This window comes from Schistocerca americana, chromosome 5, assembly GCF_021461395.2.
Source record: "Schistocerca americana isolate TAMUIC-IGC-003095 chromosome 5, iqSchAmer2.1, whole genome shotgun sequence".
In the NCBI taxonomy this organism is placed as follows: domain Eukaryota; kingdom Metazoa; phylum Arthropoda; class Insecta; order Orthoptera; family Acrididae; genus Schistocerca; species Schistocerca americana.
The window spans coordinates 662734389-662755313 of NC_060123.1; the positions used below are offsets into that span (position 1 = coordinate 662734389).

Sequence of the window (20925 nt, forward strand, 5' to 3'; positions counted from 1 at the left end):
TTCAGCTAAATTTTCACACGACAGATTAAGCAGATGGAAGCTTTATTTACAGGAATTTAATTTCACAATTGTTCACATTCCTGGTACACAAAATGTTATAGCAGACGCACTACCTCGTTCTCTCAGCAACAATCAGCAAGACGTCGCAACCAACTTCTGCAAAGCAAATTTCAGCGTCATGTACATTCAGCAAGTTACATTTGAAAATTTTATTTCGTCGTCATTACAAGACATAGCACAAGAGCAGAGTAAAGACAACGTATGGAAAGAGATTAAACACCTTTGGAAAGATAAGAATAATGTTACCATTAGAAACCATTACACTGTACGCAATGACATTCTGTTTCGCCACTCTCATTCAGACAGCAACAATTGGTTATTATGCATTCCTGACGAACTTGTTAACAAATTAATCTGGTATACTCATTTAAGTTATGCACATTACGGAGCTAGAAATGTTTTCTTATACTGAGACAGAACTGTTATTTTACTAACATGGAGAAACGTATACGACGAGTTTTAGCGTCATGTTAAATCTGCCAGAAAGCTAAGTCAGACACGACTTCACATATTCCTCCATTATATCCCATTGTACCTGTTAAATTAAGACACATGGCCACTGTAGACATTTTTGGTCCGATTCCCAGAACTAATAGAGGTTTTTGCTACATCTTTGTCGCTGTTGAACTCACTTCAAAATTTGTTACCTTCACTCCGTTACGCAAAGCTACTGCTAAAACTGTTTAGAAAGCATTTGTAAGACATTTTTTATTTCATGTAGGGCATGTGATGAAAGTAATTTCCGACAATGGACCACAATTTCGTTCTGCTATATGGACACGTATGTTACGAGCTAGAAAAATTTCTCCGATCTATATATCCAGGTACCATGCTTCTTCGAACCCTTGTAAACGATTAATGAAAGAAATTGGTAAACTGTGTAGAATATACTGCCACAAAAGACATATTGATGGGGACACACACATACACTCATTCCAGGATGTAATTAATTCCATACCAAATGAATCCACTATGCTATCTCCGTCTGTTATACTGAAAAATGCTGAACCACCTAACAAAATTAAAGAATTAGTAACATTTCCTACATCTCGTCGACTACGACACCATGAAATAATTGACATTGCTCTGAACAACATCAAACGTGCCACAGAGCGCCGGAGAAGACAGCAAAAGCAGGTTTGTACACGCCGTGACTTTCACATTGGACAGAAGATATTAGTACGTACACACTAATTATCCAACAAAGGAAAGAGTAGATGCAGTAAATTTGAGCTTCTATACGCAGGTCCATATCGAATTCGCAGCATTCCTCACCCTAATGTTCTACACGTCGAAACTTTGAGAACCAGAAAATCGAAAGGAAACCACCACTGGTCAAGCGTCAAGCCTTTTATTGAATGGAGATACTTTATGATTTAACATGCTATAATGCCATTTGCTAATTTTATGATCACTTATGCAATTATATTCACATGATTACTTACTGATGATTATCGTATTTTTTCTTGGCAAGTGCCCGGCAAGGTAATGTTAGCAGGTCACTTTTCTTGTCGTTACACATCAGACCGTGCATATTTTCCCAGATGAATTTACACATTTTATGACCAGTTATGAAATTATATTTATGTGACTACTTACTGATGATTGTCGTATTTTTCTTGGCAAGTGCCCAGCAAGGTAAGGTTAGCAGGTTGCTCTTCTTGTCGTTACACATCAGTCTGTGCATATTTTTCCAGATAGACTTACGTATCTTATGAATAATTATGCAATTTTATCTAGTGACATATTAATTTTATTAAATTCTCTCTCCAATTAAGTCTTTATTTCTCGCCTCTATTAACTGCACAACATACAAGCTGTACACAAACAAGATTACGTTTGTTGTCGTTATACGCCCTAGACCTTGCATATTTTCCATTTTTATGTATGTATGATTGTTTTCCTGTTTTGTTTGTATGCACTGTGAAATAGTTAAGATATAACACACACCAGTTGACTTTGACATTTTTGCCGTATGATATCTCAACATTGTGACTATTTTACATTTTTTGCTGCTGCTTTGTGATATTCTGTGTACATTTTTGCTTCTGAACATAGTCAATGTTTTTGACACATTACGTTTTTTCTGTCATGCTATGCTGTATGCTCAATTATGTTACTATAAACCAGTTTTTATCTAATGGGTATATGAATTAAATGCAAGACATTAATCTTTGTTCATCATTTTCAGAAAGAAATAACGTGTAAAGGAAATAAATTAAACAAAATGGGAATTTCACCTTCGGAATGATAGAAAGAAGATGCAAACCTCGTGAGGAAGAGTAAATGGATCAGGATTAACAAGCATTAACAAGAATATACTATACACATCGTAGAATAGCAGTCTTAACTAATTTTTTCTTTCAGAATACGAAGCGATTGATGCAGGCTGTCAGACGGAGCTACACATCTTAGTTTTAGTGATGAAATATGATAGAAATAAGGAATAGTTGTATAATGAGTAATGAAGTGATTTTTTTTGCAGATGATAATGAATGCTGATGACTAATGATGAAGAATATGCTACTATGGATAATGAAGTTTTTCTTTGCAGGTGATGATAATGATGGAGTTATGATAATATAGATAATGAAGTGATGGATAGTGAAGTTTTTTCTTTACAGATGAGGATAATGTTGAAGTTATGTATTTATGCTATGTAGTTATTTAAGTATTTGTTGCAGTTCGTTTTGACAGTAGGTATTATATTGCATAGTAGGATTAATGAAGGTTTTGGAAGGGACAGCTATGGAACATATTTTTTATACACATTTCACTACCTGTTAATTCGAAGTTCACTACTTTTCAGCATAAAATGCGTTTCTTCTTTCAGTTTAATATTCCATTTTTGTATATTTTGCAGGAGAAATTATTTATGAAATTAATGTGCTCTAAGCAGTTGTTCATTAAATCAATGTCATTTATGAATGTGATTACATATACTCTACTTGTTTCATAATCTTGCTACAGCTGACTCATGACGAAGGACGTTACACATTTTCATTTACAGCAACAACCCAAAAGCAATTTCTTTTTCTTTCCCCTGTAATTACCCAACGCAATGCACTGCTAACAAAAAAAAAGGAAAGTGTTACCAGTCCCAAATAAAGCTACCAATTTAAAGGAGTTATGAGTAATAATGAATGATGTTTTCCAACCACAGACTTTGAGTAATAGTTACAGTATAATAATAATGCTTTGTAACTAGGAAATGAATGCTACTGATTACTGTATTGAGATGACCAATGATTAATTATGAACATTATTCTGTAATACTATGTTATTGACTACCTCCTGTTTTATGCTTTGTAAGTGGGAAATGAATGCTACTGATTACTGTATTGAGATGACCAATGATTAATTATGAACATTATTCTGTAATACTATGTTATTGACTACCTACTGTTTTATGCTTTGTAACTGGGAAGTGAATGCTAGTGATTACTGTATTGAGATGACTAATGATTAATTATGAACATTATTCTGTAATACTATGTTATTGACTACCTCCTGATTTTAGTAATGACTTCTGATGATTTGTAATTAGGAAATGAGCGCCAATGTTCTCTGTAAAACACCACATGAATATAATTATGTAATGACTTCTGATGATTTATAACTAGGCAATGAGTGCCAATGTTCTCTGTAATATGCCACATGAATATTATTATGTAATATAATTAGGCAATAAGTGCCAATGTTCTTTGTAAAACGCCAATCTATGAACATTATTCTGTAATACTACATACATGGTACAGAAATGTTCAATAACTGGGCAATGAATGCCGCAAACTACTAATGTAATTCTCAGTGAAGACTAGTATGTGACTTAATGTCCTTCACCTTCTGGCCTAACTACCCTGAATTACTGCAATATCCGTTTGTCCTGTATATCCTCTTGATCATGGAGCATTATATTTGGTTTTTGCACTAATTCTACGTTGGTGTACCTTACAATAACGTGGTGTTGACACGACATGCTGTCCACCACTGTAAGCGAGGGAGATGTTATTATGGTCCCACTGTTTGGTGTACCTAATGTACTGCCAAAATGATAACATGGAATATTACTACGACATTTCAGTGTCTTGGCTACGCTGATAAATACTTCCGGGAAAAGAACTTCAGATTGTTTCACTTGGTGTTGTGCTCCAGTAGAAAGATATGGACTTTCAGTGCAGCTGCGTGCAACCTAAAGTGCTTCAACCATGATGCAATCCTTCCCTTTCCTATCCTAATTCTTGTAACATAGTGAACATCATTTTTTTGCTAATATGATTTGTATTCATGACCAATACATTTTTTTGATTTGCTGATATATTCTGAATTATAGTGCGTGCGCACTTTTGTCATTTTTCTAACATGATTTCTACTCATTGTATGTACATTTTTGATTTGTTGATATGTTCACTACTTCAGTACATGTGCACTTATGTCATTTGTCAGTGAGATTTGTACTCATTATGTCTATTTGTTGTGAAAACTTTGAAGAATTTTTCAGTGCATGTGCACTTATGTCATTTGTTAATATGTTTTGTACTCACATTTTGTTATTGCCTAATTTGTTTTGTACTCGGTGCATGTGCACTATATTTACTTCATGTTCTACATTTGTATATTCTCTGTTTGTAAAGTCAATTAGTTAAGAAAAATTTGTTGCTCATGGCAAGTCCAAATGACTCACCAGGACGGTTGTACTGAGCGGACGTCGGCATGCGTCGGCGGCGTGCTCTCCTTCCATCTGTGGTCACGATTCAGGACGAGGTATATTGTTTCAGAAGGTAATGAAGCAGCATTGCGCTCAGCTAATAACATATGTTAATTGTACTTAATTTGTTCAAGAATTGCCCCAATAATAATTTTCTTATAAAGTAACTGTTTAAAACAAAAAGATTCATTTCAAGTCAAGTAATACTTCCTATGCATTCCCTCCAAGAATTAAAATTATACATGGGCCAGCATTGCACGGAGCTGTGCCGAAAAATAAGAGCAGATATTGATGCAGTTTACTGATGTAAGAATTTTGGTTTTTGTGTTCAGGTTTAATTATTGCACAGGGCCGAAGGTCAGCGCAGCTACCCTTATAAAATTTGTCAGGTTTAATTATTTCTATTGAGATGTTACATTCAGTTCATGGTCCATTATTTAATTAATATTATTGTGGGTTTAATGGTCAATTATTATTCTTTAATTTTGTGGGAAGTTTACATTTGGGCCATTTTTATTATGCAGTTTTGTGGGAAGACAACGTTTCACTTAACATTGACTTTCATATTCTTGCTGGGAGGTTACGATTTCACTATTGTAACACCAAATACGAGGGCCAATGCTTCTTTCTCGATCTGTGAATAATTGCTTTGTGCGGACGATAGCAATTTGGACGCTAAGGCATTAGGGCAATCGTGCGAGCCATCTTAGTGCGCAAGCACAGCACCGATCCCAAAATCCGATGCATCCACCATCAACAAAAGGGGCTTCTGGGGATCGAATGGCGTAGGGCAAGTATTAGAAAGCAACGCCGATTTCAACTGGCGAAAGGCGCGTTCGCACTCCGTCGTCCAGACGAACGGAACACCTTTACGGCGTAAGCGATGAAGCGGAGCTGAAATGGAAGAGGCATGCGGTACATATCTGTGATAATAGTTAATTTTTCCCAGCACACACAGTAGCTGCTTCAAATTCTGAGGCGAAGGCAAGTCTTGTATGGCACGGAGGTGCGTGGGACCGGGATGTATGCCTTGGGCATTGAGTACATGGCCCAGATACGGCAAGTCACGAGCGAAAAACACACATTTGTCCTTCCATAACCGAAGACAATTTTGTCGCAAGACCTGAAATAATGTTCTGAGATTGGCTAAATGTTCTTCTTCCGTCTTTCCGGAGATCACAATATCGTCCAGATAGTTTGCTGTAATAAGGACCGACGCACAAACAGTTTGTAGATATTGCTGAAACAATGCAGGGGCGGATGCACACCCGAATGACAGTCGTCTGAATTGATACAAACCAAGATGCGTGTTAACCATCAAAACGCGCTGGGATTCTTCGTCGACCGGTATTTGCAAGTATGCATCTGCTAGGTCCAACTTCGAAAAATATTTGCCTCGGCACAGTTTGTCAAAAAGATCTTCCAGGCGGGTTAAAGGAAACAATGCAATCACTAGTTGTGGATTCACTGTTGCCTTGAAGTCCACACAAAGTCTCAATTTTCCCGAAGGTTTTGGCAAAATTACTAAGGGTGACGTCCAGAGAGAAGCCTGCACACGTTCAATTACACCTTGTGATTTTAAATCGTGTAATGTTTTTGCAACCTCATCACGCAACGTGTGGGGAACATTGCGCGCTCTGAAAAATTTCGGTTGCGCGTTTACTTTCAGTTCCAAATGTGCTTTATAGTTCTTAGCGCAGCCGAGGCCCAGTGCAAAAATGTCTGCAAATTCATCACATAGACGAGAAACACTGTCTGAAAGCACAGTCTGGTTCACTGATAGGACCTGATTTACTTTAGACAAGTTAAACAACTGAAATAATTTGAAACCAAACAAGTTCACTGCAGAAGAAGAACGAAGGACAGAAAATGACACAAGTTTTGTTTGTCCTTTGTATGCACTGTCCTAACACAGGGCTCTCTTGACCTGAATAGCTAGTTAACGTAACATTTGCGGCATGCAACAGAGGTGTGCCCACCAGTTTGTAAGTGTTTTGATTGATCAGTGGAACTGCAGCTCCGGTATCGAGCTGGAATGGTATGACTTTGCCGTTTATGTCCAAGTCTGCAAAAACGTTATTGTCCTGCTGATGACAAGAGCGAATGTCTCGCACAACGTGAACGGACACTGGTACAAAATCACTTGCGACTTGACGGGAGTTCCGTCGATGTCGACGCACACTATTAGTGGGACGAACACAGGCACTGTTAGAGAGAGTGGCACTGGGTGGAGTGGAATGAAGTTTCGCGAGCCTGAGAATCCTTGGTTCGATTCCGATTCCGGCGTGAAGCAAAGGGCCTGGAATGGTTTTGAGTTTCCGATCTGAGCTGTTTCTGGCAAACACTCTGAACATGTCCTTTTTTATTACAGTAAAAGCAAATAGCTTGGCGTGACGTGCAGTTCTCACGCGAATGTCTAGTAGCGCACCGCGGGCATGATTTAAGCACTGCATTTGCTTACTGGTGCGGCACACATGGCTGAGAGCCTGGCGGTAGTGGCGTGGCCAGGCGCGAGGGCTGTTTACTGCTCCATGCAGCTCGCCCGGCGGGCCGGTTAACCTGACACACGGCTGGCGAAGTTTCAAATGACCCCTGAGCAAAATCAAGTGTGTCCTGCCGATCCAATATGTCCATCACTTGTTGAAGGGAGGGATTGACTAGTTTCAAAATCTGTTCCCTTATACAAACATCAGAAATGTTTTGTGCAATTGCATCGCGTACCATAACATCTGAATATGGGAGACCACATTGACACTCAAAAGCACAATCCCTAGTAAGGCCTTGCAAGTTAGCAGCTCACTCCTGGTTAGTCTGACCTGCCGTATGTTTTGCACGAAAGAACGTATACTGTTTCGGAACTACATTGACTGATTGTTTGAAATATGCATCTAATGCAGACAAAATTTCTTCGTAGGACAGAGTTGCTACGTCGCGTCGGGGATATAATTTGACTATAACCCGGTAGGTTTGCACACCAATGGACGACAAAAGAAAAGGCTGCCGCTCGTTACCTTGAATTCTGTAGGCGGCGAGTGGAATCCAAATTGGCGTAAACACTCCGTTCAGCTTTCCAGTGCAGCATCAAAAGGTCGGAAGGTCGGTGGAACTGCTTGTTGTGGCTGCATTAGCAGTGGAGCAGCGGCTGCTGCATCGTTTTGCATTGCACGTTGACCCCGGACGTGCTGTCCAAGGGCATCCAATAAGGCCTGCGTCTGCTGATTCTGTAAGCGATACATCTGGAGATTGTGGCGAAGCCATTACACAATTAAATCAGGGAAGTATACATAAGAACAACGCTTTTACACTCGTCGCCAATGTTGTGTTGGCAGAAGAGCCAACACTGTGTTACTAGTGGAGGCCAAAATGCACGCGTTTCAGCTCACGCAGGCTGGTGTGAAGAGGGAAGAACTGTACTGACGTGAGGTCTGGAACATGACAAGGAATAAGAATTTTGATACTTAGCTTTAATCCATTAATGATGAGTGTCGCTCTTGACGGTACATGATTCACAATATTATCTGTTCAGAATACTTATAGTAACTGAATGTGGCGCCTTGCTGGAGCGTAGCAAATGACGTAACTGAAGGGTATGCTAAACTGTAGTCTCGACAAATGAGAGCGTATGTAGTCAGTGAACCATCGCTAGCAAAGTCGGCTGTACAACTGGGGCGAGTGCTAGGGAGTCTCTTTAGACTAGACCTGCCGGCGCTCGGTCTGCAATCACTGATAGTGGCGACACGTGGGTCCGACGTATACTACTAGTGGACCGCGGCCGATTTGAAGGCTACCACCCAGCAAGTGTGGTGTCTGGCGGTGACAGCACAATCAGTCCCCTAGACTTAGAACTACGTAAACCTAAGTAACCTAAGGAGATAACACACATCCATGTCCGAGGCAGGATTCGAACCTGCGACCGTAGCAGCAGTGCGATTCCGGACTGAAGCAACTAGAATCACGCGGCCACAGTGGCTGGCCTCCGAAAAAGAGGGATTTTTTGACATATAATAGTGTAATACAAATGTAAATGTTAGGAAACCTTTTCTGAAGGAATGTGTTTGCAGTGTGCACTTCCGAGAAAGTGAAGTAGGGAAGACAAACAATACTGACAAGAAGAGAATACCAGCTTCAGAAATGTGGTGCTATAGAAAAACGCTAAGACTGCAAGGAGTGATACAATCACTAAAGAGAGAGAATATATATTTACAGCGCACCGTGACTAAAAGAAAGTTTAGGTCGTCGGCGCACATTCTGAGGCGTCAAAGAATAGAGTAATTAATTTGGTAATGAAGGGAACAGGGCTGTATGGGGGAGACAAAAGCTTGACTATGAGAAGCAGTTTCAGCTTTTTGTAGGCTGTAAAAATGACGACATTTGATTGGACTGTAATGCATAGCTGCTTGAACTAGCTTTTGGGCTGCTGCAGAAGTCTTCAGTCTGAAGACTGGTCTGATGCAGCTCACTTTGCTGAGCCAACCTTTACAATGTTCTTGGTTCAAATGGTTCAAATGGCTCTGAGCACTATGGGACAACTGCTGTGGTCATCAGTCCCCTAGGACTTAGAACTACTTAAACCTAACTAACCTAAGAACATCACACACACCCATGCCCGAGGCAGGATTCTAACCTGCAACCGTAGCAGCAGCGCGGCTCCGGACTAGAGTGCCTAGAACCGCACGGCCACCGCGGCCGGCTTACAATGTTCTTCATCTGTTCATAAATACTGCACACTACATTAACTTGAAGCTCGTACTGTAGTCAAGCCTTGGTCACGCTCTAAAATTTTAACACCCCCACCACACCCGCACACCCACCTACCCACCCACCCACACCCACACACGCACCATTCCACCCACACACCCACACACACCTACACACACACACACACACACACACACACACACACTTGCCAGCACTACCAAATTAACTCTTTCTTGATGCCTTAAAATGTATTCTGTCAACCTGTTCCTACTTTTGGTGTGTACGTGGCGTATCACTCAAAGCTGTAGGCCTATCGCTAATCATGACGGCTGCATCATAACAATGAACAGAAAGTCTATGCGACGTCGTGTAATAGCACATTTAACGGATTGTACTCAGTCGTCAATACGAGCTGCAGTGGAACGAGTGTAGTACACAGGTCACCAACTCCCTTGAACCGGCAAGCACGCCCTTTGGTGGATGAGACTGTAATTCACGATACTGGGTCGGGTTGAAAGCGGGTGACGTTTCCGAGACAACAGAAAAGGAGACAAGACTGATATGGGGGTTGCAGTGTTTGCGGTCTGGCGGCGCGGCTCAGAGCTGGAGCAGTCACCTGTGGTGTGTGCGCGGGACTTACGGCTGTGTTGGTCTGCCCCCTCGTTCTCCACCTCAGGCGAGCGAACTTTATTCTGGCTGCCCGAGGCAGTGCTCAAGCGCCCGGTGACAGATAAGCTGCCCTTCCCAACCCCTGCTCTCAACCTCCTCCGACAAGTAACTCCAGTTTGCAGAAACTCGTCGCTCTTCTCTACTACCGCCTGTCTACACCTCCCAACTTCAATTTACTCTCCTTTAATAATACTGACGCCGCAGCAACCCAGAGAACGTGTGAATGATACCAAGAAGAAATATGATAGCTCCGCACAAAGGTCCAAATATAACACGAGAAATGATTGTCTGACAATTTAAGTTCTGTACTCGTATAACTGTGGGTATTTCCTGCAGTTAAGAAATTAATTATACTGACTGTCTTTTACCTTGACGTCCTCTAATAGCTTTCTATTCAAAAGTAAAATAGAAAAGATATCAAAAAAGTGTTAAAAACTTTCTACAGCCAAGATCGCATAAATATTCCTTTATTTACAAACTGGTTCCGATAAATTTTGTTGTATCTTCAGGTCTTCAAAGTTTTATGTTGTCAAATGCGTCCATTTTTAGTTGAACCTTATGCCAAGTTGTCATGTAGGTAAAATGTAGTACATAATATAAAGGTTTGTTATAAATAAGACATTTAAAGTCAAGGCTCATCATTGTGCATGGCCAAGTCCATATACGCAGCACTCACAGATGATTGTTACGTCATAAAAAACACAGTGTGCAATAAGATACACAGTAACACATCTATTAGCGTTAACTGGACATGTTTCAATCACTTAAAATCCGCCTTAGAGCGTGTAAGGTACTTTATATCCCGTGAGTTCCGGGCCAGGAGATGCATACTGAAACCTGCATTTTGTTGATAGAAAGCAGACGGCCATGCTCCGAGGAAAGAAGCCGCCGGCATTTTGCTTGTTTCCTGATTTAATCACGCAGAGTAGAAATATCTCTGGAATGAGAATTCAGGTGCGCAGAACTTATTTTGTGTTGTCAGCACAGATTGCCACCAAGGTCACAAGATCTCTAGACGCCGTAAGTTTGTCCGTAATGCATCGTATAAATTTTCAATGTCGTCTTATCGCTAGAACAGACAGATTTTCATCGTAGGTGATGCGTATTTCGCGTGGGGGTTCTATAGACACCATATCAATCTGCATTTGATGTCTGGACTAAACTGGTCTCTTAGCTTTGATGAGCAAAATCAGCGAGCATTATGTCACGGCACCGCCAGTTTGGCGTGTATTCACACCGTTCGTCACGTCATGTCACGGCAGTTCGCTTAGCCAGGCACCGAACTGCGAAAGTAAGGTTGCGAGCCACCATCTGCGGTATAAAATATCGGAGTATACGGCTAAAGCAAGCTTAATAATTTCTGTTCTTGATCAGTTTCGTTTTGTAAAACGCTGAGAAGTGAAACAGTATTTCAAACCATCGACATTTCTTTGCTAGTGGAAATATACACATATAAACAAGCCAGACAATACCTATAAAGGGTTAAATGGTGCCTGTTTACTTTGCCCCATTTTTTATTCTTATGGAATTAATAACGTCGTCAACATCTGTATATTTGTCATTCATTAAAGCTGACCTTTTCATTTAAAATGTTACGTAACGGAAATTGCTTCGTCAATTTGCGTTCTTATTTCTATACATTGTGGACGTCAACTCTGTTGAGTTATCACACAACCAAAATAATCTTTCGCTTTCAGATATCTGACCTTGCTTGTGTAGGAACACTCAATGAAAAAAAACATCCAAGTCGACATGGAACATTTGAAACTTGTCACGAAAACAAATCATAATAACGAAATAAATATTATGAAGAAACAGATGCAAAAAAATCCACTACTATGAGTGAGAAATACAAAAATCGGTTAACTTACAATGTCAGCAGAAGACGATACTGTCGAAATTTTCATCCCGAGAAACTTTGACGTGTCGTGACGTGACGTAATGTGAAGCTCCGTTGACGACCTTTGTGAATACCGCTATTTGAAATGCACTGCAGAACATTTTCGCGTGACACGAACATGACGTTAAGGTCACTGCGAATTGGCTTTAAACAAACAGCTTCGTTCCGAGGTCACGTGACAAATGCCAGCTTAATGTTAACAACATGCGTAGAACGCAATGCTCACTTCAGAGATTCTTGGTTCAAATGGCTCTGAGCACTATGGGACTTAACTTCTATGGTCATCAGTCCCCTAGAACTTAGAACTACTTAAACCTAACTAACCTAAGGACATCACACAACACCCAGTCATCACGAGGCAGAGAAAATCCTTGACCCCGCCGGGAATCGAACCCGGGAACCCGGGCGCGGGAAGCGAGAACGCTACGGCACGACCACGAGCTGCGGACAGAGATTCTTGTATTCTATTTTTAATCATCTTGTATTAGAGATCGAGTTTATCACAGTTTATCTAATTATGCTTATTCGAAATACATGGCCTGCTGTAAATCACTGATTCGCCAAGGAAACTGGTAAATACGCATGCGTATTCAAATACGAAGATATGTAAACAGGCAGAATAAGGCGCTGAGGTCGACAAGGCCTACATAAAACAAGTGTCCTGGGCAGTTGTCAGATAGGTAACTGCGGTTACAATAGCAGCTTATCAAGGTTTAAGTGAGTTTGAACATGATGTTATAGTTGGCGCATTAGCGATGGGACATAACATCTCCCAGGTAGTGATAAACTGGAGATTTTCGTGTACGACCATTCCATGAGTGTGCCTTGAATATCAGGAATCCGGTAAAACATCAAATATCCGACACTGCTGCGGCCGGAAAAACATCCTGCAAGGACGGGACCAACGACGACACAAGAGAATCATTCTACGTGACAGAAGAGCAACCCTTCCGCAAATTGCTGAAGATATCAGTGCTGGGCCATCAACAAGTGTCAGCGTGCGAACCATTCAACAAAACATCACCGGTATGTGGTTTTGGAGCCGAAAGGCCCACTCGTGACGGCACAACACAAAGCTTTGCCACTTGCCTGGGCCCGTTAACACTGACATTGGACTGTTAATGACCGGAAAGGCCGGCCGGTGTGGCCGTGCGGTTCTAGGCGCGTCAGTCTGGAACCGCGTGACCGCTACGGTCGCAGGTTCGAATCCTGCCTCGGGCATGGATGTGTGTGATGTCCTTAGGTTAGTTAGGTTTAAGTAGTTCTAAGTGCTAGGGGACTGATGACCACAGATGTTGAGTCCCATAGTGCTCAGAGCTATTTGAACCATTTTTTGAATGACCGGAAACATAAATCAAAAACACCAGTTTGCTTCTGTTCTGCAATATTACTTTCATTGTTAACCGGTTTTCGGCTTACAAGGCCATCTTCAGACATTTACTGAGCATTATGCTCAGTAAATGTCTGAAGATGGCGTGATAAGCCGAAAACCGGTTAACAATAAAAGTAATATTTTAGAACAAAAGCAAACTGGTGGTTTTCATTTATTATAATGTTGTTCTACCAGAACCGACGGAAGATTCTGTTAACATGACTGGAAAAATGTTGCCTGGTAGGACGAATCTCGTTTCAAATTGTATCGAGCGGATGGACGTGCACAGGTATGGACACAACCTCATGAATCCATGGACCCACGTCAGCAGCAGACTTTTCAAGCTGCTGGAGGCTCTGTAATGATGTGAGGTGTACGCAGTTGGAGAGATGGGACCCCTGAAACGTCTAGATACGACTCTGACAGGTGACACGTACGCAGGCATTCTGTCTGATCATCTTCATCCATTCATGCATGTCCATTGAACATTTCGACGGCTTCGGGCAATTCCACCAGGGCAATGCAACACTCCATAAGTCCATAATTGCCAGAGAGTAGCTCCAGGAACACTCTTCTGAGTTTAAACACTTCCGCTGGCCACCAAACTCCCCCGACGTGGACATTATTGAGTATATCTGGGATGCCTTGCAACGTGCTGTCCAGAAGAGATCTCCACCCCGTCGTAGTCTTACGGATCTATGGACGGTCCTGCAGGATTCATGGTGTCAGTTCCCTCCACCACTACTTCAGTCAAGCTGTACATGGAGTACCTCTTCTCATCACCGTCAGTGAATCTTTTCACCGACGTATCACGACAGAGCAGTTAGAGGCGTGAGGTAGCGTATCCGCGTGTCATAACAAATGAAACGGAGATGACAACGAGCCACGCCCGCTTGTCCACACGCATCCGGAGGTCTGCCGCGATGGAGTTCCCCATCTCCACGGCTTGGAGCCGGTCTATAGCGGTATTAACTCGCGCGCTCGGAAGTCCCGGCGGCTGTCCTGGGGAAGCCTGGGATTTAATTATGTCGACGAGAATTTACTCCCCACTAGGCAGCGTGTCGCCCCCGCCTAATGGAGTTTTACGCCACTCCCAAATGACTCGCCGCGCGGCGCGGCGCATTCTTATACTCGTAAATGGCACGCCCCCCTAGAACGGCAGGCATTTCTTTCGCTCTTTTTCTGCGCACCGTGTAAGTCAGCAGAAATTTTGTTTTCGTTGGCGTTCCCGTTTGTTTTATGTTCATGTTTCCAGCAGCGACTTCTCATGAGAATTTGCTCAGCGATAGCGGAACGGGTGTGGAAAACTGGGTCAAGGTTTTCTCTACCTCCGCCGTGAAACACGGTGGGAAACAGAGTGCGTCGCGTCGTCGGAACCCCCAACTTCTGCGCAGACAGGAACTTCCACTGAAAAGCCTTTACAAGCGACGTAATGAACTTTGCAATAAAACAGACTCGCTGGTAATAAATAAATGCAAATTTTCTGGAAATGTGATAGGACGAAAATTCAATACTTGCTAGATGCACACCGAGCAAACTGTTGTAGTGAAGAGACGGGATGGAGTCACATCAGTTAGTACGGCGGTTCAAATTCATGTCTGGCCACCGTGATTTACGTTTCCTAGTGTATAACTAAATCACTTAGGGCACATGACAGGATGGTTCCTCTGAAAAGGGCTCATCAGATATGCTTGACCGCCATTCAACACTCAGAGCTTCGTTTCTAATGACATAGTCGTCGATGGACCTTAAAATAATTTTTTTATCTTTAATACATACGAGAAAACAGTACACGTTGCCACCAACACATCCTTATGGAGTGAACTTCCTCCAATGCGTTAGTAAAAAGACAAACGCCTTTATTTAATTTTCTGCCACTTTGTATTTACACAGAAGCGACGAAGAAACTGGTATACGCATGCATATTCAAGTACAGAGATATGTAAACAGGCAGAACACAGCGCTGCGGTCGGCAACGCCTGTATAAGACAACAAATGTCTGTCGCAGTTCGTAGATCGGTTACTGCTGTCACCATAGCAGGTTAGCAAAATGTGAGTTTGAACGTGGTTTTATAGTCGGCGTACGAGCGATGGGACACAGCATCTCCGAGGTAGCGTTGAAGTGTGGATTTTCCCGTACGACCATTTCACGAGTGTGCAGTGAATATGAGGAATCCGGTACAACATCTAATCTCCGACATCGCTGCTACTACAAAAAGAATTCTTCAAGAACGGAATCAACGAGGACTGAACAGAATCGTTCAAAATGACAGAAGTGCAACCCTTCCGCAAATTGCTGCAGATTTTAATGCTGGATCATCAACATGTGTCAACGAAACATCATCGATATGATAGGCCGGAGGCCTAGTCGTGTACCCTTGATGACTGTTCGGCACAAAGCTTTATGCCTCGTCTGGGCCCGTCAACACAAACACTGGACTGTTCATGACTGGAAACATTTTGCCTGGTCGGACGAGTCTCGTTTCAAATTGCATCGAGCGGATGGACGTGTACGGGTATGGAGACAACCTCATGAATCCATGGACTCTGCATGTCAGAAGGGAACTGTTCAGGCTTGTGATGGCTCTGTAATGGCGTGAGGTGTGTACAGTTGGAGTGATATGGGACCGCTGATACAACTAGATACGACTGTGACAGGTGACACATATATAAGCATCCTGTCTGATCACCTGCATCCTTTGAGCATTCCGACAGACTTTGGCAATTCCATCAGGACAATGTGACAGTCCACATGTCCAGAACACAGTGATTTCAGGAACACACTTCTAAGTTTAAATACATCCTCTGTCCACCAAATTCCCCAGACATGAACATTATTGAGCATATCTGGGATGCCTTGCAACGTGCTGTTGAGACGAGATCACCACCCCCTTGTACTCCTACGGATTTATGGACAGCCGTACAGGACTCATGGCGTCAATTCCCTCCAGCACTACTTCAGACATTAGTGGAGTCCATGGCACGTTGTGTTGCGGCACCTCTGCTGGAATGCGGGGGCCCTACATGATATTCTGCACGTATATCAGTTACTTTGGCTCTTAACGTTTGCCTTAGCTGTGTTCACATTTATCTTAATTGTGGGCATTTTCAAACGCAATTGTTCAATTTCAAATCACTATGTTACAAGTAGATAGTTATTCAAAATCTGAAACACCAAACATTACAGCATATAAACAGTTTTCTAATATTCTGTATGTACTATCATCCCAAAAATATTCGAAAGACCTCAAACTGCGTTTAGTCTGATTTGGACGCAGCCCACATAACGTAGCTGTCTTGCTGGTCCTCTAATCTCTCTGCAGTTCAGTCGTTTGACTATACAAAATGGATACCACAACAGGTCACTAGAAAACATTGTTCCTTAAGATAATCAGTCCAGACATAAATAACACGATCTTGCAAGTATTTGGAAAAACGTCATTAGGGATATGAGGCAGTCATTTGCGCTTGTAAACTCAGTTTTAATACAGCACCACACTCATTAGAGTTTTAGTTTTTTGACTCCGTGACGTAAGTCATTCCAGCAATCTTTTGGCAATATTAAATATTTTTATGAACGAGAGATTTTGAGACAGTATCTGGACTCCTAAAGTTGTGTGACAATTCGAAGTACATTTGCCCTTCAAAAGACTTTATCACACCTGATCAACTTCGTTCCTGCTACGAGTGGTTTGTTGTAGACCGGATGCTGAGCTAACCAGTCAAAACAACGCGATTAACAACCATAAGTGCTCTATGGAATCCTGAAAAATTAATATAGCATGACCAGCAATTTCTCTATAATCATGATTGAGCAATTAGTTGTGCACAGGTCTGAACTTTCTTATTTTGGATCTGGATTGAAACCAAGCACCAATAGCCTTGTAACTAAACGAAGCTTTCGTCTCTGACCCAGACTCTATCATAGCAACGTCCATCATTGGTGACTCGGCATAAAGAGTGGTGCAGTATCGAAATTTTCACCAGTATCAGTTGGCAAACCTGAACTTGAACATTTCTGTGCTCTCCCTGGAATCCTGTCAACACCTTTGACTCCCTGGTAACGTTTAATACAATTTCAAGTAACAAAGTTCGCGCATGTTAAAAACGAAGTACCATGAGGTATAGTTTTGTGATGGAGACTCGAAACCAGAACGCAATAACATTGTTATCTACGTAAAATCAGCTGCGAGATGTTTTGATTAAAAATGAGGATATAACTTCCTGCCTGATCGGGAATCGAACTCGGTGCCTACCGGTGTCTTTCTCTACCCACAGAGTTTTTGCTCACCAGTAGTGAGATGTGTCCATGTATGACTAGAAATAACGGCACCTATCGTTATTGTTGACAACACAGGAAGAAACATTAAAAATGAAGAATATTTATCACTCGTTGTTCAGTGTACATATACCAGGACTTTGAAACGAATATTTTTATGCCGGACCAGGATTATAAATCATATACACGCCTTTCGTGGAGGCCTAGAGGAGTTTGCAACCTTAGGGAAAACAACAAAATGATCGGACTATGTCGTTCCGTGTGAATCACATACCACAAAAGAAAAGATTAGAATTAGAGCCCCTATTCAGCACCAACTTTTCAACATCTCAAATTCAAATAAGATAAAAGCCCTGCGACCCTACCTGCCCATTGGCTCATTAAATAACATAAAGGTTTCAGGTGTAAGGAAGCCCACTGGTGACCTAAACCGTCACTGCCCCATTTAGTAGCGAATGGATATGATGTTGATAATGCGGATTCTGAACTACTGGGCAACCTGACGTTCTTCACTTGGTAATAATAGAGGTGAGGGAGATCTGTTAATGTGTGTTTAAAATAGATGCCGTAAGGGGGATTTTTTTTCGCAGTTGACAGGACTTTTTTAGGCTTGTTTTTGATTCTTGTTTTCCTTTTTTTACATTTTGCCGTCAACAGAATTTTTTTCGGTAGATCTTTTTTCCATTATGCAGGAATCGAACCCGGATCACGCAGGTGAGAAACTAGGATCAATTCATCAAACAACTTAAGCCCACAGTTGCTACATTCATGACCGACTCGTAAATTATGGTGCTCTTAGATTACAAATTAGACACGATGACAAATGTTATTATCAGCAGGCTTCTGTCGCGCAAATTGTCTAGTCTCATGTCAGCAGGATGTAAATTCACTTTTAGCCATCATAGCCTAGATTCGAACCCATTTAGAAATTTTCACTATTTCATGAAATTTCTTAGATGGTTAAATACCATTTCCGGGTATGAAGTTAACAAAGACTCAACTGATTAATGTCATTATCGCTATTAACTTCGCCATTCTGCTGGTGCTCCATGCGGGCTTGAAGGTCCCATTCAATGCGTCTTGGTGAATTTTAGAAGAAGTTGCCCAAAAACTGGTAAAAATTTAGTTCGAAGCAAATGATTTCGGTGTTCTGTGGCAACTGGACCATAACAAGTGGTTATTTAGCTCTTTCCATGCCTGGGGAATACTTTACAAATTAATACTGGACAAGTCCAAGTATTCGTAGGTTACACTGAAACGAAATTAACTTATAAAAACTTTACATCACAAAAGAAATTGCATTGCATTACTTCATTAACTTGCGCTTAGCAACAACTCTTGTAAAATGCAAAAACTGGAGGTAAACACCGCTTTCAAAGCCAGAGGTTGTTAACGACTTTCGTTAAATGTCAAGATCATCCTCTTCTGATGACTTGGTTGGTGTCACCTATTTCACGTAGTACACTCTTGTTCAGAAAAAACAATACACCTTGAAGAACTAAAGATAGGATTGTCATACTCGCTGGACGTGTAAATCAGTATGTTCTGCAGAAATGATTAGCATCTGAACCATGTCGGCCGCGTGTTCGAGGTCAACATTGTCATCGCGGCGCAAGACCACCTACCGATAAAATTTGCCTGCGGCTCTCGTTTTCGCTATAAGCTGAGGGAAACGGATCAATGTGACCTCAGCAGCCGTGTAGGATGCCTCGCAGACGTATTTGCGAATTCTATTGCCAAATCAGTGAGTTTTATATCGTCCACATTGTTGGCATGAGAGAATGTGATGAATCCAGCCGGGAATTGCTGCTCGTGTGGGACGAAGCGTTTCGGCAGTACATCCGGTGTGTGCAGAGTAGTTCATGGAAGGCCATAGAATACGCCGCGATGGGTCGGGTCGCACCATCCAGACCAACAACTTAGATCGACACCTCGAACGAATGGCATTGCATGTCAGATCTCCGTCCTCCTCGGCTCTGGCGCAACAGTGGAACACGTAATACACTATCATGGGTAAGAGTCTGTCGCTGTTTATTATAGCATGGGTTACGTGCGTGGCGTCCACTTGTCTGCCTACCTTTGACGAATGTAAAGAAATATGAAACTTCCTGGCAGATTAAAACTGTGTGCCCGACCGAGACTCGAACTCGGGACCTTTGCTTTTCGCGGGCAAGTGCTCTACCGACTGAGCTACCGAAGCACGACTCACGACCGCTACTCACAGCTTTACTTCTGCCAGTATCTCGTCTCCCACCTTCCAAACTTTATAGAAGCTCTCCTGCGAACCTTGCAGAACTAACACTCCTGAAAGAAAGGATATTGCGGAGACATGGCTTAGCCACAGCCTGGGGGATGTTTCCAGAATGAGATTTTCACTCTGCAGCGGAGTTTGGAAGGTGGGAGACGAGATACTGGCAGAAGTAAAGCTGCGAGTACCGGGCGTGAGTCGTGCTCCGGTAGCTCAGTTGGTAGAGCACTTGCCCGCAAGAGGCAAAGGTCCCGAGTTCGAGTCTCGGTCGGGCACACAGTTTTAATCTGCCAGGAAGTTTTATATCAGCGCACACTCCGCTGCAGAGTGAAAATCTCATTCTGTAAAGAAATATGCTAGACGCATTGGAGTGTGGAACGACGCTACTGGGGACAGGAATGGCGTCAGATGGTGTTTTCGGACGAATCCAGGTTCTGTTTGTTTGTAAACGATGGCCGCATTTTGGTTCGCCGCGGACAGGAGGAGCGGCATCACAGTGAGTGCTTTCGCACAAGACATACAGCACCAACTCATGATCTTATGGTGTGAGGTGCTATTGGGTACAGCCACAAATCACAGCTGGTGAGTGTCCAGGGCACTGTGACCATTGTGACCTACGTGGATGTCATTCTGCGACGAACAGCCATAACATATCTGCACAATCCCCCAGACGCCATTTTTCAGCAACACAATGCACGACCACATGTTGCTGCACGAAAACGTACATTTTTGTGTCACAGGGTGTCAGCCTTTTGCCGTGGCCCGCCAGATCACCAGATTTGTCACGAGGCGAAAATGTGTGGGATGTGGTGGAATGACGGGTGCAGCTCTGTGACGCATTGCCAACCCCCACATTCGGGCTTTCTTACCACAAGATAACGTATTTGGCATAGACCGACTGGCAGCTCAGCTCTCAGTGTGCAGCAGCCAGTAGCAAGGTGGGACCTGTGACGCTCCATCTAGAGTCCAAGTGGCTCCGATCTACGACGCA

General features: G+C 42.4%; 1 non-coding gene across 1 annotated transcript; it reads left to right on the forward strand.

Moving 5' to 3' along the window:
* Positions 1–20135: 20135 nt before the first annotated feature.
* On the forward strand, positions 20136–20210 carry Trnal-caa. The gene has a single exon. It is a non-coding gene; the product is annotated as a tRNA-Leu (tRNA).
* The last annotated feature ends 715 nt before the right edge of the window (positions 20211–20925 follow it).